General features: G+C 40.6%; 1 pseudogene; it reads right to left on the bottom strand.

Annotated features, from left to right (window-relative positions):
* Positions 1-3,588: 3,588 nt before the first annotated feature.
* Positions 3,589-4,417, bottom strand: LOC103227952 (eukaryotic translation initiation factor 4E-binding protein 1 pseudogene; annotated as a pseudogene).
* Positions 4,418-8,216: the final 3,799 nt, after the last annotated feature.

Below are 8,216 nucleotides of genomic sequence, written 5' to 3'. Positions count from 1 at the left end.
CCTTTGAAAACTAATATTAGCACTGCCACAGGATAGAATAGTGATATGGTTTGGCTGTGTCCCCACCCAAATCTCATCTTGAATTATAATCCCCAAAATCCTCACATGTTGTGGGAGGGACCAGGTGGGAGGTAATTGAATCATGGGGGCAGTTTCTCCTTTGCTGTTCTCATGATAGTGAGTGAGTTCTCCCGAGATCTGTTGGTTTTATAAGTGTCTGTCCTTTCCCCTGCTGGCCCTCACTCTCTCTCCTGCCACCCTGTGAAGAGGTGCCTCCCATCATGATTGTAAGTTTCCTGAGGCCTCCCCAGCCATGTGGATGTGTGAGTCAATTAAACCCCTTTCCTTTATAAATTGCGCAGTCTCAGGTATTTCTTCATAGCCGCATGAGAACAGACTAATACAAATGGTATGAACTTACTCAGCTAAGAGTGCCAAATATGAAAGGAAAGGACCACTTAGTCAAGGCAAGTTATTGGCCTCAAGGAAACAGCCATTCACTTCTCTTTTCTTCTCCTTTGGGAAGCTCTGTTCAGGAAATGGGAAAAATTGGCTCAGGAGGAAGTAAGTTCTGGATTTAATCTGACTGATGTAATTGATTTGGTGCCTACAGCTCCATTGGTGAATTGACATGCCCCTCCCTCCTAGTCTTTACAGATAAAGCCAAGATGTCAGGGCAGATTAACTCCATGGCTCCTTTCTGCTTTACAGGTTGAATTTAAACCATAATGCTTGCAAGTGGAAAACTAAAAAGCTGGAAGGAGGACAACAACAAGTACTCTGCTCATCCTGCATTCCAGTCTTCCAAAAATACTTGGAAATAAAGTGAATAAAATTCTGTTAAAACGTTTTGACACGGGTCCCCTTCAATTCTGAATAAACACAATGTTAGTTTCCTTTAAGTTGTAGGTTAAAAAATTGTTTTGTTTCCTAAAAATTCAAAAGAAGTAGCATTCACTATTTGAAAGAAAATATGAATATTTATAAACAATGCTTGAAGCTGTTTTTCCATAAACAACATAGGCACTCATTCATTCAGAAAGCTTGTTGCTTTGCAGCATATTAATTTATAGTCCACATGCCTAGCTACAGGAGGATACAAAATGCTCTGCAGAAATTGGTTGTTTTCAATTACAGTATTAGTCAGACAAAAGATATATATTTTTCAGTTTACCTTCTCTTGACTCTAACATTAGCCACATGAAGAGTGTGATAATACTACTTCACATGTTTCCCAAAGTATAGGCAATTTTTAAATAGAATTTTTGCTCATAATGTGCACTGGATGGGGAGATTTTCTCCAAAGAATTTTTATATTAAGATCTTTCTTGGAGCCTTTGTAGTGCATGTGGCCAGTTTTAAATCTAAATACTTTAGAGAATAGGATAATTATAAACCAAGAGAAATATGTGTGTGTGTGTGTGTGTGTGTGTGTGTGTGTATATATATATATATATATTTCACTTTTCATACATATAGGCTAGACTGAATGCTGCTCCAAGTTTGGTGTGTGGCCTCCCTTTATCAGAAATTCCAGGCCTGGTTGTTAAAACTCAGATTTCTGGGCCTGATCTCAGACTCAAAATTAGAACATATTAGAGTAGATACTTAAAAAATAGCGTTTTAAATAACATCCAGGTAGTTCACAGAACAGGGATGTTGCTGAGAGAACAGGATTCAAAGAAAGATTATGTATGGATTGATTATGCAAGTTGAAAAACACAATAAAGAGAAAAACCTAGGGAGCCTCTGGCCAGCTTCGTGGCTACTTCAATGAGCCTAGACAAATCCCTTCACCCTTTTGATGTTTTATTTCCTCCTCTGTCCAACGGGCAGCTAAGTCTAGAGATATTGCTGCACTTTTTTGCCTCTTACACGATGGCTGAGTAGTTGCCAGGCATTTTCCAGCAAAGTTTAGCTGCTCATCGCTATGATTCTTACTACTCTCATTTGAAGTGCCCGTTACTGTTACTCCTATTTCATAAGTGAGAGAGCAGAGAATAAGAGAAGTAAAGTGACTTGCTGAAACTTGCAGCTACTAGAACCAAAGCCAGAATCCATTGCTCTGATTTCCAGTCACATTCTCTATAATTCAACCATACTTCAGTGTTAAATACAAGGCTTATATTTGGGGAGCATCACATATTCAAAATTGTATTTTATTGCAGAATTTTAAAATAGTTTTTAGACTTCGTAAACTGGATACACATTTTCAAATTACTGCTGGTGGATATATTTTGGAAGGGTAAAAGATGATCCTGAGAACCTTGTCTAGCAGCCCAATAATGCATAGTGTGGTATTCAGGAGGTTGGAATTATGTACTTAGATACAACCTCTGTGGGACTTTCTTGAAGTTGCCTTTATGAGAATTTGGTAGAAATGTTAAATCCATAGAGTGATAAAGTCCCATGACTTCTGTGGCCATTCTTGATTTAAAAAAATTGGGAGAGCTATTTTGATCTCTCGGTAATAAATGATAGAAACTGAGTTCAAAGTCACTTAAGTAAACAGGGAGCTTTATTGGCTCATATGGCTTTAAAGTCCCTGATTAGTTGGCTTCAGGTATAGCTGGTTCCAGAAATTCAAAGGATGGAATCAGAAATCTGTTCTGTTTCTTGGTTGTAGTTTCCCTAGCTTCATTAAATGAGTTATCCCTGTAATGTAAAGGAAGGCATACCAGCAAGTCAGGCTTATATCCTCTCTTTTGTCAAATTGAGGGAAAAGAGAAATTTCTGATTCTCATTGTTTCATGAAATCATCAGGCTTAAATTGCCAGGAGGATGGACATATGCATATTGGCCAGGTGTAGGTTAAATGTTCATTCCTGTTACCAGAGAGCAGGAAGGGGCAACCTAGACCACCCTCACCAAGAAAGGATGAAAAAGGGATGATCAATGCTGGAAGAGCAAGCACCCCAGATGACCATAGCAAGTGTGCAGCCTCTAGCTCAAAATAAGAGCTTGTTCAATATTAACTTACTATCATTACTGTCTTCAATGTTATCACCAGCAGTAGTTATTGTATTTTAGCAAAATATTTTATTTTTGCTAAAATACAATAACTACTGCTGAGACAACTACTACTTTAGACTACTGTTCATGTCTTTCTTACATAAATAAACTATTTTAATAAAAGAATGAAAAAGAAAAACATTGGGTGTTGGTTTATAAGTGGTGAATACACTTGGACTGGCATAATTAGATCTGTCACCAGTTAGACAGGAATTATTAGATTTGAAGTCAAATGTCCCTTTTGAAACAAGGTCTGTCTCTCTAGACAACGCTGAAGGAAGTTTGACGAATTTACTCTGTGACATCCGGGTTCTCTGCCTCCTTCCAATTCACAAGAGGTGTGTAAAAATAGTGTCTGTAAAATGAACTGTGATTAGAGAGATAAGATAAAATTAAAATGCTTTGACATCATCCACATTTCTAAAACTTGTATTTTCTCATGTCACCAACACTGCATTACAAATTATGTATTACCACTTCTCTTTTCAGATGAGAAAACCTCAGTGATATGGTTTGTGGTGTCTCCACCCAAATCTTCTCTTGAATTGTAGTTTCTTTTTTTTTTTTTTTTTTTTTTCTTTTGGCCCTAGGGCGAAGGTGGCTTTTATTTCCTCTCTTACAGAAGGAGGGGGAGGGAACTTTCCCAGGCACATCAACCTAAGGAAGGGGTGGTTGCGCCCCCAGCAGCGAGAGGCTGGAATTGCTCATCATTCGGAAGGAAGGGTTTGTTCTTGTCCACTTCCTGGCCCTCGGCTGCAGGGTGTGCTGGCAGGGGTCACTCCCCTTGGGGCGGCAGCTCCTGGATCAGTGGAGGCACAAGGAGGTATCTGCTGGTGTTCACAAAGGGGAGGGGGCAGGTGACCTGAGTGAGGGAGAAAGGGCTGGGGTGACCGACCCCACGCCAACGCCTGCCCAGTATCATCACTTTCATAAGGCCCGGCTGGTGGGACTCCTCCCAGGAAGGCCCTGAGGGGCTGGTGCTTTAAATGTCCATCTCAAACTGTGACTCTTCACCGCCTGCCCGCTTATCTTCTGGGCTATTACGCAGGTGGCTCTGGCTGGCTTCTGTGGGGGGCTCATCACTGGAAGGGCTGGTGACCCCGGGAATGGCAGGCAGATCCTTCGGGGGTGTTTTGGTCACAGGTGAGTTCCGACACTCCATCAGGAATTTCCGGTCATAGATGATCCTGGTACCTCCCAGGGTGGTGCTGAAGAGTGTGCCGCCGGGGGTCGTGCTGTAGTCCCCGGGCGGGAGCTGCACGCCGTCGCCGAGCACCACCCGGCGAGTGGCGGGGATGGCCCGACTTGGGGTCTGGCTGCAGCTGCTGCCCCCGGACATGATCTCCTGTGCGCTGCACCAGCGAACCTCTCGCTGCCCTCCCGCGCCTCCAACCTCTTGAATTGTAGTTTCTATTATCCCCACATGTTGTGGGAGGAACCAGGTGGAGATAATTGAATCATGGAGGTGGTTCCCCCAACCTGTTCTTGTGATACTGAGTTAGTTCTCACGAGATCTGATGGTTTTATAAGGGGCTTCCTCCTTCACTAGGCACTCTTTCATTCTCTTTCCTGCTGCCCTGTGAAGAAGGACGTGTTTGCTTCCCCTTTCACCATGATTGTGTGTTGCCTGAGGCCTCCCAGCCAAGCTAAACTGTGAGTCAATTACACCTCTTTCCTTTATGAATCACCCAGTCTCAAGTAGTATCTTTGCTGCAATGTGACAACAGACTAATACACTCAGTGTTCAGGGACTCAAGTTAGTTCAATCATTCAGCAACCATGTATTGAGCTCATCCTAGGTGGCAAGCAGGAAGCTAGGACTGTAAACACTGTCTGCATATGCTTCCTCCTGCTCAGTCATGGAGGTCCTAAGGTAAGAAGGTGGTATCCGGACACCTGGACCTCTGTTTCTTTTTTCTAAATCACATGTCCTCAAAGAACAAAATTTGGAGACTATTACAGGTTAATAGTCACTCTATTCCCTCGGAGGCTAGTTCTGTTTATAGCACTCTCTGAACGTGTCCCACAGGGACGATTCCTACCATAATCTCTTTAAAAATTAGTTTCAGTTGAATTCCATGTTTGTTTCTTTCATCAGGAAACTAATACAGAAAATTAGTCAATGAGGGTGGTAGTGTTAAGCTAGCGATTCTCCAACTGCCAGGTGGAGAACATATCAGGTAGCGTACGCAGTAGAAACTCGGAAGGAATCAGGGCAGCTGAAAGGCTTGATTCTGACAGCAGCTGTCTGAAGGAGCATCATGTTATTGAAAATATGTCTGCAAAAACAGGACATGCCACAAAATGATTGTTGGGACGTTCTCATACGTCTAATGTGGAAAATCATACAATGTGAATGTTGCTCTCACATTATGGTATACTCAGACTATTAATAACATCTAAAGACAGGAATTATTAGATTTCAAGTCAAATGTCCCTTTTGAAACAAGGTCTGTCTCTCTAGATAATGCTGAAGGAAGTTTGACGAATTTACTCTGTGACATCCGGGTTCTCTACCTCCTTCCAATTCACAAGAGGTGTGTAAAAATAGTGTCTGTAAAATGAACTGTGATTGGAGAGACAAGAGAAAATTAAAATGCCTTGACATCATCCACATTTCTAAAACTTGTATTTTCTCATGTCACCAACACTGCATTACAAATTGTGTATTACCACTTCTCTTTTCAGATGAGAAAACCTCAGTGTTATGGTTTGCGGTGTCTCCACCCAAATCTCCTCTTGAATTATAGTTTCAATTATCCCCACATGTTGTGGGAGGGACCAGGTGGAGATAATTGAATCATGGAGGTGGTTTCCCCCAACCTGTTCTTGTGATAGTGAGTTAGTTCATGTGCCTAGCTCCTTGTTGTTTTCCATGCCTTAGTTTATTTATCCGTATAGTAATCCTATGCACTGGTCGCTTCTTTCATCATGTAACTTGATGCCACTTTGCAGATGAAGAAATTAATGCACAGAGAGGCTGTGCAATTTTCCCAAAGTCGTCTTTAGGAAGTAAAGCTGGATATTGAACCCAGGTAGCTTGTGTCTGGAGCCTGAGCTCATAAACCATCCCGAAGTCTATTACCTCTATCCCCCTACCAAGAAATAGGATGTTTCTGTTGTGGTGTCAGTTTATGCAGACTTGGCTACATGCAATATTTTAAGTTTTCATATAATGTGTTTAAATGTCTGATGTTAATAAAGGAGGTAAAAGGTAGAGTGTTGTCTTTCAATAGATGGAATTTAAAAGAAACATATTTGGCCATAGTGATATTTACTTTAAATAATGCATCTTTTCTGGGCTATTATAGAGAATTCTGAGACATTTCAGTCTAAGTTTAATTTATGAAGAAGCTAGGAAACTTCACAAAGCTACTTAATATACTCATTATTTATTCAGCCACTATTTTTTGAGGTATCTATTATATGTAAATCATGGTCATGACTGGGGACACAAAGATGAATGCATTTAATGACTACCCTTAAGAATCGGTATGAAGAAGCTAAGAGAGTCAAACTCAGAAGCAGAAGTTAGAAAGGTGGTTGTAAGCAGTTGAGGTGAGACAGAAATGGGAAGTTGTCACACAATGTCTTTAACATTACATGATACAAAATTATTAATTTCTAGTGATCTGCTGTACAACCTAATACCTATTGTGAATAACATGACATTGTACCCTTTAAAACAAGTTAAGAGGAGAGATCTCATGTTAAATTTTCTTAACAGAAAACAAACTACAAAAGGATACAGGAAAATTAGAGGCGATCGATGTTTAGTAGTTTGATTGTGGTGATGGTATTAACGGTATATGCATCTGCCCAAACTCCTCAAAATGTATTATTCATTAACTGTGACCACCTTTTATATATCAACTACACCTCAATAAAACTTAAAAACAAAAAAATGAAAGCATTTTAAAAACAAGCTTATGGTCAATGAGAAAGGGATGAACGTTGTTTGTATCTCTTAAAGGTATATACAAGTACACAGTGGACAGTGGGCTTAAATGTCTCTGGGCATATCAGAAGGATCTTATTTGTCTGTACCCTGATATCGGAATAGGTGACTCTGAAATAAAAAGACATTTCTGGGTGAAGGGAGCTAACACAGTGGTGGGAAGGTGTCAGTGTGAATTTTGTAAGATGTTACATCAGCACTTGGCTGATAGGTGACCATGGGGTTCATCTCCAATTATAGAAAACGAGAAGTGTCTTGGAGGTGGGAGGTGTGAAGCAGGAGGCATGTACAGTAGATTATTAGTTCTTTATTTTTCATTTCCAATATTCTAAAACTAGACAACACAGAGCTAGAGATAGGGGTAGAATTTAGGCAAGGAATGTGGGGCACCTGTTAATAGCTATTAGAAAGCTTTTCTTGAGAGTGAATAAGCTTCTACCTTGGGATGGACCCAAAAAAAGTGAAAATAAAGCTGTGTGTAACTAAGCAAGAAAGTACGTGTGTTGGTTTGTTTTCTGTGTCAACTTGCGTGGGCTGGGGTGCCTGATTAAACATTGTTTCTGGATCTAAGAGGGTGTTTCCACAGAAGATGGGTAAAGTGGAACTCCTTCCCCAATGTAGGTACCTATCCTCCAATCCTTTGAGAGTCTGACTAGAAGAAAAGGTGGGGGGAAAAGGAATTTGCCCTTTTTTCCTGCTTCACTGCTTGAACTGGGTCGTCTCATCTCCTGCCTTCAGACTGGGATTTATAACACTGGCTTTTCTGACTGGCCTTGGAGTTAGTTTGCCTCGGTCTCCAGCTTGCAGACAGCAGATTGTGGACTTCTCAGGCTCTGTAATTACATGGTAAATCAATTTCTAATAATAAACCTCCATCTTTCTGTCTCTCTCCTTTTTCTTTTTTCTTTCTTTTCTTCCCTTATAATACATGTGTGTCTGTGTGTGTGTGTTATTTCTCTAGAGAACCCTAATAACAATACTAACCAGTAATTAATGTATCTTATTCTTTCTCATGCTAAACATAAATGTGTTTGTTTTGTGTGACTTGCTTTTGATCTGAATAGAGTAAGCAGCCATTTGCATATTCATTTTCTGGATCACATAAATTATAAGATACCTAAGTGAGGATAGGGCATTGAACTTTGGGGTTAGAGAGGAAGATACATCAGTTGAGGGATTCATGGACCTGCCTGTCAAATGACAATATTTGTAGCTGGCCACTTTCTTCTCTGTTGTCCTGCTTTAA

The sequence above is a fragment of the Chlorocebus sabaeus genome, chromosome 22 (assembly GCF_047675955.1).
Source record: "Chlorocebus sabaeus isolate Y175 chromosome 22, mChlSab1.0.hap1, whole genome shotgun sequence".
Lineage (NCBI taxonomy): Eukaryota > Metazoa > Chordata > Mammalia > Primates > Cercopithecidae > Chlorocebus > Chlorocebus sabaeus.
The sequence above is the reverse complement of the archived record's forward strand: the minus strand, read 5'-3'. Positions and strand labels throughout refer to the sequence as shown.